The sequence below is a fragment of the Bos javanicus genome, chromosome 1, assembly GCF_032452875.1.
Source record: "Bos javanicus breed banteng chromosome 1, ARS-OSU_banteng_1.0, whole genome shotgun sequence".
NCBI classification, from domain to species: Eukaryota; Metazoa; Chordata; class Mammalia; order Artiodactyla; family Bovidae; genus Bos; species Bos javanicus.
This window is the reverse complement of record NC_083868.1, coordinates 92,318,765-92,344,279: the sequence shown is the minus strand read 5'-3', so window position 1 is coordinate 92,344,279 and position 25,515 is coordinate 92,318,765. Positions and strand designations below refer to the sequence as shown.

At 36.6% G+C, this 25,515-nt stretch overlaps 1 protein-coding gene and 1 non-coding gene across 8 annotated transcripts in view; one reads left to right on the top strand and one right to left on the bottom strand.

The window, feature by feature from the left end:
- The window catches only part of NAALADL2 (N-acetylated alpha-linked acidic dipeptidase like 2), a 1,576,761-nt gene that overhangs the window by 649,869 nt on the left and 901,377 nt on the right, over window positions 1-25,515 (top strand). The window lies entirely within an intron of this gene.
- On the bottom strand, window positions 15,389-15,483 carry LOC133255378 (small nucleolar RNA SNORD125). Its single transcript, XR_009738929.1, has one exon. It is a non-coding gene; the product is annotated as a small nucleolar RNA SNORD125 (small nucleolar RNA).

Genomic DNA, 25,515 nt, shown 5'->3' with positions numbered 1-25,515 from the left:
ATACTTCATTATACTTTTGATTTGCATTTTTCTAGTAACTAACAATGTTGCCCATATTTTCATGTGCTTTTTTGGACATCTGTGTGTTTTCTTTGGAGAAATGTCTCTTCAGATCTTCTGCCCATTTTTTTTTATTGTGTTGTTTGTTTTTTGATATTGAGCTGTTTGTAAATTTTAGAGATTAATCCCTTGTCAGTTGCATTATTTGCAAATATCTTCTCCCATTCTGCGGATTGTCTTTTAGTTTTGTTTATGATTTTCTTTGTTGCACAAACGTTTTTGATTTAATTAGGCCCTATTTGTTTAGTTTTATTTTTATTACTCTAGGAGATAGGTTGGAAAAAGATACTGCTGTAATTTAAGTCATAGTGTTCTGTCTATGTTTTCCTCTAAGAGTTTTAGAGTTTCCAATCTTATATTTAGGTCTTTGATCCATTTTGAGCTTATTTTTGTGTATGATGTTAGAGAATCTTCTGTTAGGTTTTTACATGTAACTGTCCAGTTTTCCCAGAAAATTTATTTAAGAGACTGTCTTTTCTCCATTGTATATTCTTTTCATCCTTTGTCAGATTGATTGACCTTATCAATCTGGGTTTATTTCTGGGCTTTCTATTCTGTTCCATTGATCTAGATTTCTGTCTTTGTGCCAATGTCATACTGTGTTAATGATTGCAGCTTTGTAATATAGTCTGAATTCGGAGAGATTGATTCTTCCAGCTCCATTATTCTTTCTTAGAACTGCTTTGGCTTTTCCAGGTCTTTTATATTTCCACACAAATTAAAATTTTTTCTAGAAAAAATGCAATTGATAACTTATTGTGAATTGCATGAATCTCTTGATTGCCTTGTGTAGTATAGTCATGTTGATAATGTTGATTCTTCTAATCCAAGAACATGGTATATCTTTCCATCTGTTTGTATCATCTTTGATTTCTTTCATCTGAATCTTATTGTTTTCAGACTATAGGTCTTTTGCCTCCAATACTATGTTGAATGAAAGTAGTAAAAGAGGGCATCCTTGTCTTGTTCCTGATCTTAGAGGAAATTCTTTCAGCTTTTCACTCTTGACAATAATGTTAGCTGTGGGTTTGTCATATATGGTATTTATTATGTTTAGTTAGGCTCCCTATACTTTCTAGAGGATTTATCATAAATGGGTGTTGAATTTTATCAAAAAATTTTCCTACATCTATTAAGATGATCATATGGTATTTAGTCTTCAATTTGAAAATGTGGTGTATCGCATTGATTGATTTGCAGATATTAAAAGAAAAATCTTTACATCCCTGGGGTAAATCCTACTTGATCATGGAATATGATCATTTTAATATATTGTTAAATTTGATTTGCTAGTATTTTGTTGATGATTTTTGCATCTACACTCATCAGTGATATTGGTCTGTGATTTTCTTTCTTTGTGGTATTTTTAATATATTTCTTTATTTAATGTTTATCTGCACTCATTAGAATATAAGCACCTTGGGTATTCTGTTAACTGCTGTGTTCTCAGTACTCAGAAGCATTCCTGGCATGTTGTAAGTGCTCAAGAGAGAATTGTGGGAAAACTGAATGATTGAATAATAAAATGAAGTCACAGTAAATGAATGAAAAGTGTATTAAGTTGCTCTGTGACCAACCCCTCCCTGTCACTCCCCACATCCAACTGGACCCCTGAATAGACATTGAGCACATAAATTCTACATGAGCTATGCATAGGTCATGTTGCTAATAAACACAATAGAGTTCAAATGTAGGATAAATTGGTTTGATTTGTTAAATAGGCAAGCTTTAAGAAGAAAATGGATCTCAAAATAGCTTTAAGTAGAAGTAGACTTTAATAACTGTGGGAAACAGAAGGATGAAGAAAATGGAAAGTGAATAAACAGTGATCACAAGCAAGACCACTCCACCATCAGTCATTCAGCAAGTTGGGGTGAGGGTGATTTAGAATAAGACCAGATGTGGAGGGTCTTGGACAAAGGACAAGAGTATCTGACTTTATGCTATTCGCCTTTTTTTTTTTTTTTCTGCTTCAACATTGAGGAAGGGTATGCTTTCCCTGCTGGCTCAGATGGTAAAGAATCTGCCTGCAATGCAGGAGACCCAGGTTTGTTCCCTGGGTCAGAAAGATCTTCTGGGGAAGGGGATGTCTATTCACTCCAGTATTCTTGTGTGAAGAATTTCATGGCCAGAGGAGCCTGGGGGCTATAGTAATGGGATCACAAAGAATTGGACACAACTGAGCAAGTAAAGATAATAATAATAATAGTAATATTCTCCTGTTTGTAAAAGTTGCTCAATAAGCATCAAGACTCATTAAGAAGAAGAGCATTCATGGCTTATAAATTCCCCCAGGCTGTGATTTCTCTTTGGCAAGGAAAAAAATTAGAAAAGGTGTATTCTTAGATAAATGTACCAATGATTATATCAGTGTGAAGTAACTGGAGAAGGCACTGGTTAGAAGTATGTGACTTCAAGAAACTCAAACATTTGGTTAAACCAAATGTGTAAAATTATGTATATTTATGTTTAATTAGAGTTCTTTTGTTCATTCAAAATCTTTCTAAGTACTGGATTGTTCAAAAAGTTCATTTGGGTGTTTCTGTAAGAAATTATGGAAATACCCAGATGAACGCTTTGAACAACCCAGTGTTTCCCAGATGTTCAGCACCTGAATCATTTGGGAAGCAGAATCATGGGTTTTGCTTCAGACTGACTGAATCTGAATTCTTAAGGTACAGCTCAACTACCTACATTTTATGTAGCCTCTTCCTCTCTGTCAGCATTTGCTTACAAAAATTCTAGAATGCATGCCTTCAATCTATTTAGAGAGGGCGGGTAAAGCAGGTAGTTCTACTATAAAGGAGCTAATTAAAATATGAAGTGATACTCAACAATTTCACTAGGTCAGTAATTTGGAAAGCATATAAATTCTTTTATTTTTTATTTCATTTATGGTAAAATGAACCAGCGTAAGTAAATGTTTAAAATCTTAATTAAAATCAACATGCCACTAAATTAGTTTTCAATGTTTTGTTTGTCTAAATATTACCTTGCTTATCTTTCTCTTACTTTAATGTCTCTTCTGGCCATTTTTGTATTTATATAGTTATCCCTTTTACACTTATCCATTTTGTATTTATTCCTTTTCTAATTACAAAGGTAATTATGGTCATTTTCAACAGTATGGATTTTTTTTAAGAAAACTACTAGTTTTCAATCTATGCTTTTGTTTTACAAAATCAGGCTCACATAGGATATACTGTGTTGCAACTTTTTTTACTATTTACTACTTTTAAAAAATATTCTCATATTATAGTAAATACTTTCCTAATTTTCCTGCTGACCAATATCATGTTTTGCAAACTGTTCTTTTTCAGTTTTCCTATTCAATAAAAACCATGACATAAATACACTCAAATAAATTCCATTTTCTCCTGGCTTTAAGTCGTAGTGTCATTTCTTTTTCAGTGGGATCCACACACAATCAGTTCTCTATACTCAGCTCTCTCTCATTCATTGAGAGCTGCTACCTCTAAGGCAGTTCTGCTTGAGATCTGGCAACAGGGTCCTTACTCCTAGGACCTTGCTCCAGCCTCTTGTAGTTACACGTCTTATCCATAAAGTCAAGAAGTTTGAAAGACTCAACCTATAAAGAAAGAGCAAACTCTTTAAAATTCAGACAGCTTATTACTTACATAGAGAACAAAAGCAGGATCCACCAAGGTGCCAGCTCTCCACATGCCTTGGTCCCCAGGACGATACTGAAACCAAAAGCACTGGTTGATGTGATAAAATGGCATGAGTCCTGGCAAACTTTGTGGCTGGAATGCTTCTGCGTTGTGACTAAGCAGTTTATAGCCTGTAGCTATACTCCAAGCGAAAGAGCATGGGGAGAGAGAAAGCTTCATACCTCAGCAGAACCCAGAAAATTAGAAATTATCTCATGACAGCATCCTGAGAAGATAGGGAGAAGGGAGGGAAACAATCTTTGTAGCACCTCCTCTGATGCCTCCTATGTTTTCATGTTTTCAGAGAATAACACGGTGTTTGACCAGGACTTAGATGACCTAGGTGATTAAGCCTTGCCCGTGTGGCCTATGTAAAGATATGCAAGGTAACCAGGGATCCATGGCCAAGTGATTCCCCCATAATTGGGCCCAGGTGAATCCCACTGTTCCCCTACCCCAAGTCTGTGTTTTATGTGTACCTGAACCTGAAATTCCCTCTCCAATTGGCTTCACGCCTGCTTCTGCATCTAGTTGGAGCCCCTTCCTTAGGCAAAGGGGCAGCAAAATGGACTATATGCTGGTATATGCATCCTAGTCCTAAGGAGTGACCAAGCAGGGGTGTTGGTATAGGTCTGCAAAGAGCTCAGTTAAGCAGGCAAGGGTATCTGCATGTTTGCAGGACTCTGTGGGCTGGATAGTTACTGAATCAGATTGTAGGGAGAAAAGATGCAAGGAATGTAGAGAGGATGAACACTCAAATATTTCTTGAATCCCACCCTGACCCACTACTTAACTGAAAATATAGATTGATATTATTTATAAGAGAGAGCTCTCAGATGAGGATAAAGCAGGCAAGACGTTTTAGTTGTCATTCACAGTCCAAAATCTTGGACTAAGATTCTTGTTAGAGCAAAAATAAATATTATATCATTTTTATTTATCAATAAATATAACATTTTAAATATCATAAAACATATAAACATCAATAATACTACATAAAATCTGTATATTTATATTCTTGGAAAATGTACAAAACAAAATTTTAAAGAATGAAAAAGAATGAAAGAATGAAGGAAATAACATTGTTTTTGAAAGAAAAAGGAATGAAAAAAATAACATTATTTACATGGAATTGTTTTAATAATCAGTTCTATATTAAGTCAAATAAAATAATGCAAAGTCATTTGACTGAACTTTTAGATGAGACTCATTGTCTGAACCACATTATTATGAGCAACATACCACTCACCTGCACAACTGTAGTAGTTTTTCACGACTTCAGGTTTAGACATTTGATGAATCTAAATTTCCTATTTTCCTTCCATAAAGATATCACCAAACTACTTTCAGACTAGCTATCCAGTTGCTCTTGTTGTGAATTCAACATAGGAATATCTATGCTTCTTTATTTCTGTAACTTGATGAACTTTAACTCAGCAGTTGTTGTTGTTTTTTTTTTTTTTGAACAAGTGTTTTATTTTTTTTTAATTTATTTTTTTGCTTTACAATATTGTATTGGTTTTGCTATACATCAACATGAATCCGCCATGGGTGTACACATGTTCCCAATCCTGAACCCCCTTCCCACCTACCTCCCCATCCCATCCCTCTGGGTTATCCCAGTGCACCAGCCCCAAGCTTCCTGTATCCTGCATCGAACCAGGACTGGCAATTTGTTTCTTATATGATATTATACATGTTTCAGTGCCATTCTCCCAAATCATGCCCCGCCCCTACAGAGTCCAGAAGAGTGTTCTATACACCTGTGTCTCTTTTGCTGTCTCGCATACAGGGTCATCATTACCCATCTTTCTAAATTCCATATATATATGCTAACGTTAGTATACTGTATTGGTGTTTTTCTTTCTGGTTACTTCACTCTGTATAATAGGCTCCCGTTTCATCCACCTCATTAGAACTGATTCAAATGAATTCTTTTTAATGGCTGAGTAATATTCCATTGTGTATATAAGATAATGGCATCCGGTCCCAACACTTCATGGGAAATAGATGGGGAAACAGTGGAAACAGTGTCAGACTTTATTTTTCTGGGCTCCAAAATCACTACAGATGGTGACTGCAGCCATGAAATTAAAAGACACTTACTTCTTGGAAGGAAAGTTATGATCAACCTAGATAGTATATTCAAAAGCAGAGACCTTACTTTGCCAACAAAGGTCCGTCTAGTCAAGGCTATGGTTTTTCCTGTGGTCATGTATGGATGTGAGAGTTGGACTGTGAAGATGGCTGAGTGCCGAAGAATTGATGCTTTTGAACTGTGGTGTTGGAGAAGACTCTTGAGAGTCCCTTGGACTGCAAGGAGATCCAACCTGTCCATTCTGAAGGAGATCAGCCCTGGGATTTCTTTGGAAGGAATGATGCTAAAGCTGAAACTCCAGTACTTTGGCCACCTCATGCGAAGAATTGACTCATTGGAAAAGACTCTGATGCTGGGAGCGATTGAGGGCAAGAGGAGAAGGGGATGACAGAGGATGAGATGGCTGAATGGCATCACTGACTCGATGGACGTGAGTCTGAGTGAACTCCCGGAGTTGGTGATGGACAGGGAGGCCTGGCGTGCTGTGATTCATGGGGTCACAAAGAGTTGGACACGACTGAGCGACTGATCTGATCTGACCATGACCTTCTTATCCATTCATCTGCTGATGGACATCTAGGTTGCTTCCATGTCCTGGCTGTTATAAACAGTGCTGCGATGAACGTTGGGGTACACGTGTCTCTTTCAATTCTGGTTTCCTCAGTGACTATGCCCAGCAGTGGGATTGCTGGGTCATATGACAGTTCTATTTCCAGTTTTTTTAAGAAATCTCCACCCTGTTCTCCATAGTGGCTGTACTAGTTCACATTCCCACCAAGAGTGTAAGAGGGCTCCCCTTTCTCCACACCCTCTCCAGCATTTAATTGTTTGTAGATTTTTGGATAGCAGCCATTCTGAATGGCGTGAGATGGTACCTCATTGTGGTTTTGATTTGCATTTCTCTGATAATGAGTGATGTTGAGCATCTTTTCATGTGTTTGTTAGCCATCTGTATGTCTTCTTTGGAGAAATGTATGTTTAGTCTTTAGCCCATTTTTTGATTGGGTCATTTATTTTTCTGGAATTGAGTTGCAGGAGCTACTTGTGTATTTTTGAGATTAATTCTTTGTCAGTTGCTTGGTTTGCTATTATTTTCTCTCATTCTGAAGGCTGTCTTTTCACCTTGCTTATAGTTTCCTTGTTGTGCAAAAGCTTTTAATTAGGTCCCATTTGTTTATTTTTGCTTTTATTTCCATTACTCTGGGAGGTGGGTCAAGTAGGATCCTGCTGTGGTTTATGTCAGAGAGTGTTTTGCCTATGTTTTCCTCTAGGAGTTTTTATAGTTTCTGGTCTTATGTTTAGATCTTTAATCCATTTTGAGTTTATTTTTGTGTACGGTGTTAGAAAGTGTTCTAGTTTCATTGCATTTAATTTTAAATGTACATTTTTCATGTAAATTTTTTTCATAGTTGAATGTCATGAATCACAAAAAAAGGTCATATGCTATCCTCCTTTGTATTCTTTATGCTGGAGTATTTTGACCATTTACCACTATTTTTCTAGTTTTAAATTTACTGGAGAGGTAAGCAGAAGAAAATAGTTCATGATGATTTAACAACAGGAAGTTCTATTTGCGGAATGTTTACTGAGTACCAAGAGTTGAATACAGAGCAGGAAAGGTATATCCATTTTCCCATACCACTTTAAGTTACACAGACCTGGCTTTGAGAGATGTGTGTGTGTACATACATACCCGTTCACACATCCGTGTCTTGTTCTTGCATTTGTTCATGCATTTTTATTTCTTTAGTTTTCTGGTTTAATAAATTTATGCAAATATATACCAACACTCTGTACTAAGAGTAGACTTCATACTTTTACCTTACAAAGCTACATAGATCTTATACCTGTAAAAGGATGCGCACATGTACATGATCATACTCCACAGTTCTATACACATCCACTCACCCAGCCAATGTCCCCCTACCTATTTAACATCTGTTTTTGGATGTTTGAAAGACTCCCGAATCCATGTATCTGAGCCTGAATTTATAATCGTTACTTTCCAAACTGCCCCTCTCCCACTGCACCATTTTTTAATAAACTGGACCCATTGTCCATGCAAATACCCAGACCTCAGAAACCCACTAACTAGGGTAATAAACTAGCCTGTAACTTTTATAAGAACAAGGACAGGTTTTGTTTTGTGTTTTTTCATTATATGTACAGCATTTAGCAGGGTGCTCAGTATAAAATTGACAATCAATATTTGTGGAATCAAGAAATGGACATGTAATTAAATCTCCTAGCCAAATGGCAGTATACTTAGAGGTGACCTTTCCTGAGTGTTAATGTGAAGACACAAATACTCCAGAGTAGAAGTCAGAAGACCTTCTTTGCTCTTCTCTGCCCCATCTCAACCCCCACTTCTTAACTTGGTGGCATTTTCTATCACTTTATACCCCAGTAACAATGGTAACTATGGTAAGTATGTTATTTCAAGGATCAATTGAGATAATAAATTTGAAATGGTTTTGTAAACTGTGACGTTATATATAAAAATAAAGCCACTTATGTATACAATTCTCAATCATACTTTTATAGGCAAGTCCACAACATAATATTCAGTCTCCGTGAAGGGTGTTCATCCTTCTGTTTTTCTCAGGATACATAGTATTAATCCTGCACTAAAATATGCAGAACTCCATATTAAAAAACATGCATCAGCTCAGAGCCCAGGAAATGTTCATGCCTGGGCACACACCAAGTAACTGTAGATACTGTGTCTGCATGCCACTGCATATTTACAATACATTTTTTATTCATTCTTTCTTTAATGCCTTAATTTTTCTGTCAGCCTGAAAAGTTGCTTTTCATTCATGCCATGGCCTTATTTTCTGCAACTGCCTCTTGGAATATATTATTATCGATATTTTGCATATTGTGGATATAGCACTTTTCAGTCTTAAAATTCACTTTTCATGCTGATGCTATGTTTTATAGGTCTAGTGTCTAGAATACATTATTATTAACAACATCTTGGAGTCTACTGTTTTTCACTTGGCAAATTTTATCTTCAAGATTGCTTGAAATATATCCAGAATAATTAATGCTTTCAGAACCTCTTCAGATGTTGGTGTATAAGGAATCTACATTTGATATCTGCAGGTAGAGGAAACTGTGTTCAGTGTTTGCTGTTTGGGGTAATATGTTTGCAGAATGATTTGAAGTTTTCTTCAGAGAACCTTTTCTCTTTCTCTAAACACTTATATAGTTATCAACTACACATAGCTTTGGGGATTTTTGAAGTTTTGTTCAGATTATTGGAAGCCAGGATTAGGGCTAAAATTGGTAACTTATTTATTTAATGAGTCTTAGTAATCCTTTGCTCATGGATGACAGACAAGAATCTAAGACACCAAGAGATGAGCATTCTAATAAGTGTGGTTTCCATCCGTTTCCTCAATACATTTCCCCATATTGGTATGACGTTTTGTTAGAGTCTCACTTCATTTCTTCTGAGCATTATATACTCATGTAGGCTTTTGAGATACTTGCTAATTGCCAGTAAAAAATGACATATATAGTTGATTCAAAAGGGATTTTTTCTATTCTGTTTTAGGCTCAATATCATATCTGAAACAGGAATCAAATATATCAGAGGTGCAAAGAATGAGTAGAATGCAGTCTTTCTCCCTCCTCTCCAATCTGAGGTTATTCTGCTCTTAGGGTGTTGCTGTTGCCTTCTGTTACCTCCTTTGTTCAGATATTCATATCATAAACACATTTCTGATCTGTTTTGCAATCTATCTCTTGTTTTGCAAGGAAGCACTGCAACTATTATCTTTTTGGTGATTGATCATGAGAGTTTTGAGCTGCTACAAGAAATTCAGGTAAAACCTTCATGGGTATATAGTCATATAATCTTAAATCTGGAAAACCAGTTGCATGTTTGTCACTGGTAACTTTTAGAACATAAAATCTGACATATTTGTGTGTTTATGAAGGGATAAAATTCTAGTTTCAGTTGCTGATGGTATTCCAAGTGACAAGTAGGTTGTTGACAGTTGTAAAGTAACTTACTCATTTTATGATAGCTTTAGGTATTTTGGTCTCTAAGAATTCCCTAGTGTAAAATTAGAAGGCCATGCTTCTAGCATTTAATATTTTTTAAGTGCAATTGGTAGACTATATGTTCAACTGTTGAAAACTAATAAACTTTACATTCTATGTTTATATAATTCCTATTTTCTGTTGTACTATGTAGGTTTATTAGATCCTTTAAAAAAAAAGAAGAAAATGTTGGCAGAGAATCTTATACATATCAAAGTCTCACATGTTTTGAACATTTTTTTTCTCTTTTTTCCCCTTAGCATTTTTTGCTCCTGAATCTTACTCAGTTGTTCTTGCTTCTTATAGCCTAGATTGTTCTTTTTTCTTACAGTTCATTTTTATTTTGGTTGAATTTCTCCTTAAATGATTCTAGTCACAAAATCACAGGGTCAGCTTTCTAATTTTTTTAAAAAATATTTGAAGATGATTTTATATTGCCTTCATAATAGGCTGATGTTTTAGATATTTATAGATTGCTCAGTTTGTATTTTACCGCTCCAATCCAGTTCCAGCTCTGAAGACTTTGTCCTCTAACATAAAACTTGGCTGATAACACCTCTAATCGTTGTTTGGATCTTGTTTCTTTGTAGAAAATATGTTTTTCTATAAAAATCTTTAGAATTTTTTCTCTGAACTTATAAAATTTTGCATTATAACTAAGTTTGACTCTTAACTTTCATGCTGATAGCACTCTCCATGTATACTGTCTCATGCTATAAATGCCTTTTTAAAGAAAATTTCTATTCATTTTTTTTTTCTGTTCTTCTTCATTATCTTTGTTATCTCCTAGTATTTTTATCATGTCTTTGGGATCCTCAAGTTTTTAAACTTATATATATACATATATATATATGTATATATACATTTGGGGATTTTTACCTACTTGTGGCTCATAAGTTAGCTTCTCAGAGTTTCACAGATACAGAAAACTGAGACTCAGTTAGAGACTGAGAAATGTATTACCTATGGCATCATAGGTGGAAGGAGCAGCAATCTATTTGTGTCAGTTCCCTTGCCCCTAAGTCCCATGAGGTGACTGCTCAAACATGAGAGAAATCCTGAGCTTAAGAACTGAGTTTTTAAAGAGAGCATGAAGCATGCCTGCCCTTTGCTCCAGTGGTAAATGCCATTTCTATCATCCAAGGCTATAAGCAAACTGACCCTGATTAGCAAACTGATTCTCTAAAGAGAAACACTTCCACTACTTTCCAAGGCTTCATCCTATTCAAATATCCTTGAAAAAAACAATCCCAAACAAAAGGCAATTAGTGGTTTGTTTCACAAAATGTACTGAAATAAGAGAAACTCAAGTGTTGCCCATTCATTGTTTTATCTATCCTTTAAATTTTTTCAACTTTGGAAACCTTTAAGTTTTCTGAATCTAATGTTTGTTCTCTGCCTGATTTATTTTTACAATCCTGTTCTTTGAAGAGGTGGGGAAGCATAACAGTATTTCAAAACACTTTACAGAGATTTTTAAGAATTATCTTCTGTTCTCTAGGTCAGTGCTTCTTGAACTTCAGTGTGCATATGTCACCTAGAGAATACATTTAACTGCAGATTTAGTAAGCTTGAGGTAGGAACTTGAGATTCTAAACTGATAATAAAATGCTAGTGATGTTATTTATCCTTGGGCAGCAAATTGATTAGCATTGTCTATTATATTTGTTTCTTCAGGAGCCAGTTCTGTTTATCTTAGATTAGTTTTTCATACTTATAATTTTCTTCATAAATATGATGGTACCAATATTTATGGACAGAGGTCTCAGATGGATAGTGATTGAACCAAATAGTGAAGGAGCTTTCCCCAAAGCCCTGGCAATGGGTGAACCAACTATGGATTTCTTCTCCAAAAAAAAGAAAAGTTAGTATAGGGTAATAGTGGAGTCAGCACCTCCAAAATATTAATTCTCATTAATAACAATAAGAACAGTGCCAAAAAGTATCAACTTTTTCAGAGCTCTGAAAATATCTAAAAGTTTGCAATAATTCAAGGGATATTTATTCTAGAAAAACTGATTTTTAATAACAGGGAGTCTGTGGCATTTTGACTTGGCCAATTTATACCCCCACCTGCTCTTCCCAGCGTTTTTGTAGCCTTGAAAGCCACCAGTCCTGCAAGCATAGTGAAAACCAGTAGCCTAGCAGTCGCTGGAAAAAAAAAAATTATTTTGAAGCTCCCCAAAGCTTCCATTTCAAGATGGTCATTATTTGACTTTTCTTGCCATCCTTGGAAACTTACATTACCAAGATAAGCCATCATTTAACTGCATTTAGGGAGAAGGCAATGGCACCCCACTCCAGTACTCTTGCCTGGAAAATCCTATGGGTGGAGGTGCCTGGTAGGCTGCAGTTCATGGGGCTGCTAAGAGTCGGACACGACTGAGTGACTTCACTTTCACTTTCACTTCCATGCATTGGAGAAGGAAATGGAAACCCACTCCAGTGTTCTTGGCTGGAGAATCCCAGGGACGGGGGAGCCTGGTAGGGTGCCGTCTGTGGGGTCGCACAGAGTCGGACATGACTAAAGCGACTTAGCAGCAGCAGCAGCAGTGGCAACTGCATTTAGAGCCTGCTCAGTTCAAACAGCCCTTTCTCTGGGAATGTTGACTATTGAGAAACCATCGGTAGCAACTGTTTAATGCCAAAGCTGCCTAAGAAGACCGTAAGGGTTGTGGAAACAAGAAGCTGACCAAAGAATTAAAAAATAAATCTGGGGAATGAGATGTCTATTGACTGGGGGCTTGGAGAAGCTCTGACATACTTCTGAGAATATAGAAGTCCATTCACATATAAAGAACTGTGTCAAGGAAAGACTTGAGAAGAGTCAGATCTCACCTCTGGCTGAGTTTGAATTTCTGGACAAACAGGAAGTGAAAATTAAGGCAGTGTTGTAAACTGCCTGCCTGAGTGATACAGGCATGACCCATTATGTACACAAGGCCTTTTGGCTTAGTCTGGAGATCTTGGGTCTAAGAATTTGAGGAAATCTCTTTATAATTTATTAGATAACCACTAAGCCAAATGAGAAGAAACTTCTGTGGATATACATGATGAAGATCACAGACTTTATAAATTCAGGAAAGTCACTAAGCAGCATCAACAACAAACCCAGCTTTCCAAAGTTGCCATTATCATACAATTTAAAATAACCTTTTGTCAACAAAAGATAAAAGACATGGAAAGAAAAAAGGTTTGGATCATTCTGAAATCAGGAAATCAGGAATGAAAGAGGGGCTATTACTACAAGCATTACAAAAATGAAAATAATTATTTGGTAATTCTATGATAACTATATCTAAAAATAAATTCTTAGACATGAGCTACTAGGTCTGACTGAAGAAGAAACTGAAAACTGGAACAGATGTTTAAGAAAAGATTGAGTTAGTAATAAAAAAACTTCCACAAAAAAAAAAAAAAAGACCGAGCCCATATGGCTTCACTGGAGAATTCTAGCAGTCCTTTAGAGAAAAATTACCACCAGTCCTTCATAGTCTTTCAAAAGTTACAAAGTAGAGAAATAATTCCAAACTCATTTTATGAGCCATTATCACCTGATTCTAAAGCCAGTACAAGCCATCAAAAGAGAAGAAAATCAATATTCTTTATCAATACAAGTGTAAAAATCCTCAATGAAATGCTAACCAAATTCAGTGACATAAAGAAGTATTATACACCATGACCAAGTGGGTTTCATCTAAGAAATATAATTGTTTGACATTTGAAAATAATGTAATAAATGCATAAATATAATATACCACATTAATAGAATAAAAGACAGAAACCACATGATTTTCTCAATAGAAGTCATCTCAAAAAAGCATTTGATAAAATCCAACACCCTTCATGATAACTACATTTGAAAAACTAGAAATGAAATGGAATTTCCTCTCCTTGGTAAAGACCATCTATTAAAAACTCATAGCTAACATCATACTTAATGATGACATACTAAAATGCTATTCCCCTGAGATCCAGATAGAGACCAGAATGTCTACTGTCATAAATTCTGTGTAGTATTGTACTGGAGGATCTACCCAGAATAATTAGGCAAGAAAAAGAAATAAAATCCCAACTGATAAGAAAACAGTAAAAAATATCTCTAGTCCTGGATGACATATTTTTTAAAAGACAGTGAAAAAATGGATGGGCAGTAACTGCTAATGGGTGAGGGGTGGTCTTTTGGGAGTGATTAAAAATGCTCTGTGAGGATTGCTCAACTTTGATTATGGTAGAAGAGAAAAAAAAAAAAACTCTAAATTGTTCACTTAGGTGAATTTTATGGTGTATAAATTATAGCTCAAAAAAATTCTATGGGAGAAGTATAATGGAAAGATTAATGTTTTTAAAGAAAAAAATAGCTTCTGACTGTTAAACAGAATTCTTTCATTTTTAAATGGATGATCATGACTATCAAATCTCTGTGGTATTTAGATTCCATTTAAAGTAGAAATGGAAAAAAAAAGAACTGGATGTGAGATTTATGCCAATATATACAATAGATTAGGTCTTCCTTGGTGGCTCAGTCAGTAGAGCGTCTGCTTGCAATGCAGGAGACCTGGGCTCAATCCCTGGGTTGGGAAGATCCTCCAGAAAAGGAAATGGCAACCCATTCCAATATTCTTGCCTGGAGAATTCCATGGACAGAGGAGCCTAATGGGCTACAGTCCATGGGGTTGTAAAAGAGTTGGGCATGACTGAGTGACTAACACTTTCACTTTCATGCAATAGATTAAAAATAATCTCATTAAATGACATCAAATTAAAAATGTGCTAAAGGGAAAAAAAGTTTCCCAAGTTTCTCAGGGATGGGGAATTGAAAGGAATCTCTGTAATTTCTAGGGTATGGAAAGTTTTATGCTGGGAATGAAAACCTTTTGTCATACTACTCGAAGGAAATATTAAGATCAGCACTGTGGGGATCCCCTCAGAGATCACTGGAAATGCAGAATCTCTGACCCTAGCCTGGACCTACGGAATCAGACTCTGTATTTTATAAAACTGCCCAGATTCAATTCATAAGTACATTGAAGTTTGAGAAGAAAGACATTCCTTTGACTCCTTAGTGGCTGAGCCACCCAACCTTTGTTCTCTTTTCCTCTGTGTCTCCTCTGGGAATGTGGAGGTGGTGGTGGTGGTGGTGGTTTAGTCACAAAGTCACGTCTGACTCTTGCAATCCCATGGACTGTAGCCTGCCAGTCTCCTCTGTCCATGGGATTGTCCAGGCAAGAATACTGGAGTGGGTTACCATTTCCTTCTCTACTAAATGGGGCTTAATGGCATCGACCTCACTGGGCCGTGAAGGGGCTTGATAGAGACAAAGACTCTTAAAGTTCTCGACACAAGGCTTGGTACCCAGGAAGGTTTCAACACACAGTAAATTCACTGTGAGCAATGATCAGGAACACTCCTGGGGGCCTGCAGGGTTACCTGAGGGAAAGGAGCAGAGTGTCCACCTTCCCAGTCTGACAGAGGGCTGGAAAATACTGGTGCACAGGCTCTCCTTGAGGAAGCAGCCCCTTCAGTCAACTTCTTAGAGGCTCAGTTTGCTCATTACCAGAGCCACTCAGGAAGAAGGATCATCAGGAGAGAACATGGAGTTACCTTCTGTATATTCAGTTTTGCCTCTCAGGCTCCAATCATCCCCAGCAGAAACCTACAGAGATAGAAACTATACTTGTTTTGACAGTGCATTCCTGACTTGAGCCTAAAGCCAGGTTACCAGTTGCTCTGTTTCCTCCTTTGGGGAAAGGAGAGCCCCCAGCTGCCTCAGCTGTTTCAAGGGGAATTTTAACTAAGGTAAGGCTATGTTCATACTGACTCTTGGTTTTCCTTGACTCTAAGCTTGGAGATGCTTTTCTTACCCCTCTTAGTCAGGCCCCATGTTTGCATACCGCCTGGATTTGGCAACCTAATTTCCTAAATATTCTTCCTCTGTCCATCCAATTGTATCTCAGCACCTGCAGGATTTCAGATCCATAGGTGCTTTTATTTCTTACTCATCATTGCTATCCCAGTTCCTCTCTCTTATTGTTATCATTATTTTATTTATTGTGGAAGTTCACTGGGTTTTTAAGAAACAAGGGATTATAGAAGCATATGTTTGTTATTCCATCTTTACCCAAAAATCATCAATCATCTTAAAAATTCTATTGCGTTTGATAAAGCAAAGAAGCATTGGAAACATTGTGTTTCCTTTTCATGTGTTACTAGTGAAATTGAAATATTTTCCATAAGTAGATTTTCTAATTGTGTTTTGTGAATTGTCTATCATTTTAGTTTTTTTTCTATTTTATAGACATTCTTTTTTTTAATTTAATTTTATTTTTTAACTTTACAATATTGTATTGGTTTTGCCTATTATCAACATGAATCCGCCACAGGTATACACATGTTCCCCATCCTGAACCCTCCTCCCTCCCTGCACCATCCATAATCTTAATCTTTTGTTCATTGAGTGTACTATAAATATTTATTCTTTTTGATTTTTGTTACTTTTTATGCATGTAGAAAATTTAAATTTTGATTTGCCGGATCTATCCATTTTTAATATGCATTTTTGTCTTCTGTGTGTGTGTGTGTGTATATATATGTGTGTGTGTATGTGCGTGTGTGTGTGTGTGTATATATATATATATATACATACACACATATTCCTTATTTTTCTTCTGGGTAATTTCAAAAATTTTTCTGTAATATGTGCAAAATGTTTAAAATCCAGCTGAGGTTTATTTTTATTATTTTATAGTAAATGTTTAAGATGATGGCTTTGTTTCTGATGTTATTAACCAGTTTTCCAGCTTTTACTTATTAAATGTCTTATCTTTCTAGTTTTAAAATACTACCTTTTTCATATTATCACAAATTTATTTAACCATCGTATTTCTATAATTCTACAAAAATTTAAAAAATAACATAACTGTTTTAACCTCCATATCCACTCATGCTGAGTAAATTTTATGAAAATGAAATAGAATAGGTATTTCTTTTAGCAGTGTGATAATGATTGTTGTTCACTCAGGGATTTTGATAAATAAAGTTGCTAGGTTTTTCTTCTTGAGTTGACAAGTATATAATAATTTAATTCTTTAAATATTTATTGAGAATATACTTAAAGTTGTGGTATATATATAAATATACAACTTCTTCCCTGAAAAATCTAAAATAAAACAAATGCGACCTTTTCTGGGCTCCAAAATTACTGCAGATGGTGATTGCAGCAATGAAATTAAAACATGCTTGCTCCTTGGAAGGAAAGTTATGACCAACCTGGAGAGCATTTTAAAAAGCAGAGACATCACTTTGCCAACAAAGGTCTGTCTAGTCAAGGCTATGGTATTTCCAGTTGTCATGTATAGATGTGAGAGTTGGACTATAAAGAAAGCTGAGTGCAGAATTGATGCTTTTGAACTGTGGTGTTGGAGAAGATTCTTAAGAGTCCCTTGGACTGCAAGGAGATCCAACCAGTCCATCCTAAAGGAGACCAGTCCTGGGTGTTCATTGGAAGGACTGATGCTGAAGCTGAAACTCCAATACTTTGGCCACCTCATGCGAAGAGCTGACTCATTTGAAAAGACCCTGATGCTGGGAAAGATTGAGGGCAAGAGGAGAAGGGGATGACAGAGGATGAGATGGTTGGATAGCATCACTGACTCGATGGACATGGGTTTGGGTGGACTCCAGGAGTTGGTGATGGACAGGGAGGCCTGGAGTGCTGCAGTTCATGGGGTCGCAAGAGTCGGACACAACTGAGCGACTGAATTCAATTGAAATAAACTTTGTCAGTTTACTCAAACTCACTTTCAAGTTTGAGTAAGTCAGAGGCTTCCCTGGTTCTTCAGACAGTAAGGAATCTGAGCAGGAGACACAAGTTCAATCCCTGGGTAGGGAAGGTACCCTGGAGAAGGAATGGGCAGCCTACTCCAGTATTCTTGCCTGGGAAATCCCATGGACAGAGGAGCCTGGCAGGCTCATGGGGTTGCAAAGAGTCAGACACGACTGAGTGACTAACAGTTTCAGTTTCAGATGTTTTAGATGTAATCTTATTAAAATTTTCAATATAATTTTCCCTTTAATATTTCAATAAAATTATATCAAAGAATTAAATTATCTGACAAAATTTTATATATTTAAAGCATAGGTGAAAAGCCCTGGCATTTTACAGTTTATCCCAGTTCCTATATCTGATATTCATTTTTCATATATTCACTACGGCAAATGCCTAGTTTTAAATAACACTTTTGTGTGTGACCTTTTAAGAAAATTACCGATGTCTTTGTTTAGAGTGCAGAGGGCATGGATTTCACAGAGCATTTCCCACTAAATGGAGTATATTACTCCAATATCATGGCCATGTTGTCAGGAAGTGGCACTTCATTAAGATAATGTGACCTTTAGAATATTCTTCCAACCTTTTACTATGTCTTTGGTGGTGGGATTTGTACTTTAATTCATGTGGTTTTTGATAAGTTGGAAATAAGAGTAGAGCCTTCAATTACATTTTATTTGACTTCAAATAAAGTTTGAAAATATACATTGTGTGTGAGGTTTGTTTTTTCCCTTCTTCTAAAATGGCAAAAAATGTCAGGTGAAGGATTTTTGTTCAAACTAGGGATTATCTGCCAGGAAAGTGTCTTTTAAAGTTAAATTGGTAAGTATATGCCTATTGTAGAGACAGAGAAAATGGCTATGTAGAACAAAGCAAAAATTGTTCTTCACTGCATTTTCAAAAGAAAAAAAAATAGTTGAGAAGGGCCCCCAAAGATTTTTTTTGTTTGTTTCATGGTCATGAGATAATATATTTTCAGTGTGCTTTCTGTGGTAAACTTAAAATTGTTCATTCAGGATTATCATTGAAATAGATACTTAACTTATAAGTCCACTTTTATGTAAGAGCCAAAGTATGCAATTTAATGGAAAGAGGAAAAAATGATGGTTCTGATTAGACTGGAGTAGCAGTTCTCAAGAATCATTTCTGGGTCACTTTGGTTTTTATTTATTGGATTGAATTTTATGATAATAATTGAATCTTTCACTTGAGTGTCTTGAAATATATTTGTGACCAAGAATTGTTTCTATATTAATTTGTAGACCGTCTTATGTGCCAGAGTGTGTATTTCTTAGTCATATCCTAGTTTTAACATTGAGATTGTCTTTGTGATATATGTAAAATAGAGCATTCATATTACACCTTTAGAGTGGCAACATTATGTAAAATGGCAGAACCATATGGTGGCAAGAAAGCTGAGCTAGGGAGTTTATAGTTCTTCTACTAGATATGTGGCCTTTGGCAAACTCTTTAGCTTCCCAAGCTTTAGTTTCTGTTTAAAAAAACAAACAAGTAACAACAACAAAAACAGTGGCAGTTTAGAATGCATTCAGCTACAAGTAACATAAAACCCAGTTATAGTCGTTTGAAACATAAAAGTTGATTTTTCTCATACAACCAGAAGATAGAAACTGTGTAGTCCAGAGTTGATGGAACTGCTTATGCTCTCATCAGAGACTTCATTATTTGTCTTTCCTCTCTGTTTGTGTTTGTGGTCCTGTAGTCACAAGATAACTGCTAAACTTCCATGTATCATGATTGCCTTACAGGCAGGAAGAAAGGAAAAGCAATATTTTTTTCTTGATGAAGTTTAACCATTTTATTGAGTAGACATCTCTTTATATACTTCATTAGCTAGCATGGTATTACTTAATGTCTCCTAGCTGCAAGGGAGGCTGAGATATTAAGTGCTTAGTTTTCTGGGCTTTATAATAAGACAAGAGTTAAACTAATCTGTAATATGAGCCACAATTGAATAGTATATAAACCAAGTCTCTTTAACATACTAGAAATAGTTGAAAGGAGTTAATAATACCATTATATTTTATTATAACCATAGTTAGTTGAGAATGTTGTTTTTAGTTCTGAGTGCATAGAAGAATTAATGTACCTTCAGAAATATGTGGAGAGAATGTGAGTTGTTCTGAAATTATGTCATGCAGGAAAGAACTAAAGAGGTAGGGCTGTTTCATTTGGATAAGATAAGATTTATTAGAGGAGGCCAAACAGTTATCCAAATCTTTGAAAGAGGAAATATATTAATACTTACTATGGGCTAATAGAACTAGCACCTGTGAGGAAAACAGTTTTTGGGTCAGTTCTAAAGTATTTGCTAAGAAATCAGGGCTGTAAACTTGTGCTTTTGTTAAATTAAAATGAGTCAACAGTCCATAGAGTCTGCAGATTGAGGATGGAAATTTCTCAAACTGATGTTTACAGTTCCCTCCATCTCTAAGATTTGGCAGTTCTTTTCACTTGTGACTATGGCCTGTATTAGTCAAGGTTCTCTAGAGAAACAAAAACAATAGAGTGAGTTCGTGTGTGTGTGTATGTATGTGTGTATTAGAAGGAATTGGTTCATATGATTATGGAGGCTGGCACATCCCAAGATCTTCAGGGTAAGTGAGCAAGCTGACAATGTAGGTCAGTTCAAAAGTTGGCAGGTCAAGCACCAGGAAGAGCCTCTATTTCAGTTTAAGTCCAAAGGCAAAAGAAAAGCTCATGTCCAACTTCAAAGAGTATCAGGGAGGAATAATTATTTCTTACTTGGGAGATGTCAACATTACTGTTCTTTTCAGACCTTTAGCTCTTTGGATGAGTCCTGCTCACTTTAGAGAGCGCAATGTGCTTTACTCAGTCTACATATTTAAATATTCATCTTACCCAGAAACATCCTTATGAAAACAGGATAATGTTTGATCAAATATCTTAGCACCCTGAAGCTCAGTCAAGTTGACACATAAAAGTAGCCACCATATGGTCAAAATGAAAAATTCTTCAATGATATATTTTATATTGCCACACAGCAAATTATCACAACATATTGGCTTAATACAAAATTATCTTGGTTTTCATGAGTCAGGGGTTCAGATGTTGCTTAGCAGAGTCCATGGCTCTGGGTTTTAAAAGACCACTGTCAAGATTAGCCAGGCTGCATTTCTTTCTGGAGTTTGTGGTCCTTTAGAGGTGGTTAGCAAAACAAACCAAAGCAAAAACATCGCCCAGTTGTGGATGTGACTGGTGATAGAAGCAAGGTCTGATGCTGTAAAGAGCAATATTGCATAGGAACCTGGAATGTTAGGTCCATGAATCAAGGCAAATTGGAAGTGGTCAAACAGGAGATGGCAAGAGTGAACGTCGACATTCTGGTATCAGCGTACTAAGGTGGACTGGAATGGGTGAATTTAACTCAGATGACCATTATATCTAGAATCCCTGAGAAGAAATAAAGTAGCCATCATAGTCAATAAAAGAGTCTGAAATGCAGTACTTGGATGCAATATCAAAAATGAAGATTTTTGAGAAGACCTACAACACCTTTTAGAACTAACACCCCCAAAAGATGTCCTTTTCATTCTAGGGGAAAGGAATGCAAAAGTAGGAAGTCAAGAAATAGCTGGAGTAACAAGCAAATTTGGCCTTGGAGTACAGAATGAAACAGGGTAAAGGCTAATAGAGTTTCGCCAAGAGAATGCACTGGTCATAGCAAACACTGTCTTCCAACAATATAAGAGAAGACTCTATACATGGACATCACCAGAGGGTCAACACCAAAATCAGACTGATTATATTCTTTGCAGCCAAAGGTGGAGAAGCTCTATAAGGTCAGCAAAAACAAGACCAGGAGCTGACTGTTGTTCATATCATGAACTCCTTATTGCCAAATTCAGACTTAAATTGAAGAAAGTGGGGGAAACCACTAGACCATTTAGGTATGACCTAAATCAAATCCCTTATGATTATACAGTGGAAGTGAGAACTAGATTTAAGGGACTGGATCTGACAGACAGAGTGCCTGATGAACTATGGACGGAGGTTTGTAACATTGGACAGGAGACAGGGATCAAGACCATCCCCAAGAAAAAGACATGCAAAAAAGCAAAATGGCTGTCTGACAAGGCCTTACAAATAGCTGTGAAAAGAAGAGAAGCGAAAAGCAAAAGAGAAAAGGAAAAATATACCCATTTGAATGTAGAGTTCCAAAGAATAGCAAAGAGAGATAAGAAAGCCTTCCTCAGCAATCAGTGCAAAGAAATAGAGAAAAACAATAGAATAGGAAAGACTAGAGATCTCTTCAAGAAAATTTGAGATACCATGTTAACATTTTATGCAAAGATGGGCTCAATAAAGGACAGAAATGGTATGGACCTAACAGAAGCAGAAGATATTAAGAAGAGGTGGCAAGAATACACAGAAGAACTATTCAAAAAAGATCTTCATGATCCAGATAATCACGATGGTGACTCACCTAGAGCCAGACATCTTGGAATGTGAAGTCAGGTGGGCTTTAGGAAGCATCACTACGAACAAAGCTCGTGGAGGTGATAGAATTCCAGTTGAACTATTTCAGATCCTAAAAATGATGCTGTGAAAGTGCTACACTCAATATGTCAAATATGTCAGCAAATTTGGAAATTCAGAGATGGCCACTGGACTGGAAAAGATCAGTTTTCATTCCAATCCCAAAGAAAGGCAATGCCAAAGAATTCTCAAACTACTGCACAATTGCACTCATCTCACACACTAGCAAAGTAATGCTCAAAATTCTCCAAGCCAGGCTTCAGCAATACGTGAACTGTGAACTTCCAGATGTTTAAGCTGGTTTTATAAAAGGCAGAGGAACCAGAGATCAAATTGCCAAAAAACTCTAGGTCATGGAAAAAGCAAGAGAGTTCCATAAAAACATCTATTTCTGCTTTATTGACTATGCCAAAGCCTTTGACTGTGTGGATAACAATAAATTGTGGAAAATTCTGAAAGAGATTGGAATACCAGACCACCTGACCTGCCTCTTGAGAGACCTGTATGCAGGTCAGGAAGCAACAGTTAGAATTGGACATGGAAAAACAGACTGGTTCCAAATAGGAAAAGGAGTGTGTCTAGGCTGTATATTGTCATCTGCTTATTTTACTTATATGCAGAGTACATCATGAGAAATGCTGGGCTGGATGAATCACAAGTTGGAATCAAGATTGCAGGGAGAAATATCAATAACCTCAGACATGCAGATGACACCACCCTTATGGCAGAAAGTGAAGAAGTAGTAAAGAGCCTCTTGATGAAAGTGAAAGAGGAGAGTGAAAATGTTGGCTTAAAGCTCAACATTCAGCAAACAAAGATCATGGCATCGGTCCCATCACTTCATGGGAAATAGATGTGGAAACAGTGGAAACAGTGGCTGACTTTATTTTTCTGGGCCCCAAAATCACTGCAGATGGTGATTGCAGCCATGAAATTAAAAGACGCTTACTCCTTGGAAGGAAAGTTATGACCAACCTAGACAGCATATTCAAAAGCAGAGACATTGCTTTGTCAACAAAGGTCCATCTAGCAAAGCTATAGTTTTTCCAGTAGTTATGTATGGATGTGAGAGTTGGACTATAAAGAAAGCTGAGCGCTGAAGATCAGTCCTGGGTGTTCATTGGAAGGACTGATGTTCAAGCTGAAACTCCAGTATTCTGGCCACATTTGAAAAGACCCTGATGCTGGGAAAGATTAAAGGTGGGAAGAGAGGGGGATGACAGAGGATGAGATGGTTGAATGACATCACAAACTCAATGGGCATGGGTTTGGGTGGACTCCAGGAGTAGGTGACGGACAGGGAGGCCTGGCGTGCTGCAGTTCATGGGTTCACAAAGAGTCGGACATGACTGAGTAACTGAAGTGGACTGAACTGAACTGAGCTGAGAGTTGATTATTGGAGGAATCCAATTCCTGTAGCTATACAAATGCAATCAGCTCCTAGAGATTATCTGTAGTTCTCTGCCCCATGGCCCTCTTCATAGGCAGTTAATACAACAGCTTACTTCTCCAAGGTCAGAGGAGAGACTCACACTCTGGCCATTTCAGTCTTACATAACAGAATCTAATCATAGAGGTGACATTTTTGTTGTTATTGTTGTTATGTTCCTTTTAGAAACTAGACACACTAATGGAAAAAAAAGGTTGCATAAATGGACACTTATGGACACTAAGAGTCAAAAATTATTGGAATCCCCCTAGATTTTAAAACTGATGGTTCTTGGAATTGACTTTTGAAATACAGTGAAGGTTAAACTTCACCCTAGCTTTCACATATTCATTTGGCTCTAAAACGTAATTAAAGATAAGCTGAAGAGAAAGCTTGATAAAAGGAAAAGAGGTGTTTTCATTCTTAATAGAGGTTGCTTTGACACTGGTTACTTTAGAATAGTGAGGGCGTGACTTTAAGGTCATGGAAAATTATTTCTTCCTAAGATATTACTCATTCAAAAATGCCCTAATTAGGCAAGGGCTTGCATGCTCCAGATTCCATCCATTAGGAAAAATAAAAAGGCAGAAAATAATAAATACTACCTATGAAACTGGTCAAGCTTTAATGATATTGTCATGCTTTTATAGTCATTATCATCCTGATGAAAGTGCTTGAATTAACAACCCCAATATTCAGTTTAACAGAATGACGTTTATTTGAAAAGCCAATGCAACTTTGATGTGTTCCTACAGCTCAAAGTAAACAGAATATGCTGGTACTTCTACCCTGCCACTGAATCTCCAAATATTTTCATGGTGGGACTAATATCTCAGAAAATTCCAGTAGTGTAGGAGTCTGTCTGCATTTTCCCTGACTTCCTTCACTACTCTTACCCTACTGACAATTTATAACCCTTGCACCATCTGGGGAACAGACTGTTGGCTGCCAAGTAGACTCATTAACATTCCCCTCCAGGAACTCTTGCTGTTTAATTAGGCTGTCTGCTGGATTCAGGCAGTGAGAGCCTTAGGTGGCTGTGTAACAAATCCATGACTCCATGCATTCAGATGTCAAGGTCACTAAGATTCTTGTTTCAGACTCAATACAAGAAAGGGAATCCAGATCGTTGACTGCTAAACCCAAATCATCAGTGATTTCACCTTAAAGGGGACTTTCCATACTTGATAGAGACACTAAGTTATTCCCCCACTGAACTCACAACTGTCTCTACTGTGTCCTTTGACAACATTCTAACCCTTAGGCCATGAGATCTGGCCTTCAGGCCAACATTCTTGTCAAAACTAGACAACAGTGTTTGTAAAATACTATCCAGACCCAATACTAAAATTACTACATGTGCCATAATTAAATGTGCCCAATTAATTACATTCTCTGAGGACAGATTGTTGAAAGTGTTAGCATTCCAGAAATATTTAAGTAGAACAAATGTTCTCCTTTGAAATGCCAAATTGATGAAGTTCTATTGTAAGAAAAACACCTCTCAAATGAGTGGTTTGGTTAATTTGAATAAACTTTTTCTAACCATGGATAGTTTAAAGTAAAAGGAAGATGGTCATAATGCAAGCTATGTCAACTTGGGGTTTTCCATGTTTAAGGACAGAACCATCACAAATATTTGTCAACTGACTCGAGTACTTTTTGGTTGAGTTAAGTGTTCATTTATCTGTTGGTTAATTCATTCATCAAATAACCATGAAGACAAAATACGATCACAAGATAAGGAGATACACTTACTTCTGTGAGATCTCAGTTTGAAGTGTTGACCTCATCTGGTGAATAGGTATGCATTCCCTGAGGAAGCCATTTGAATGATGAGATAGGAATGAAAAGT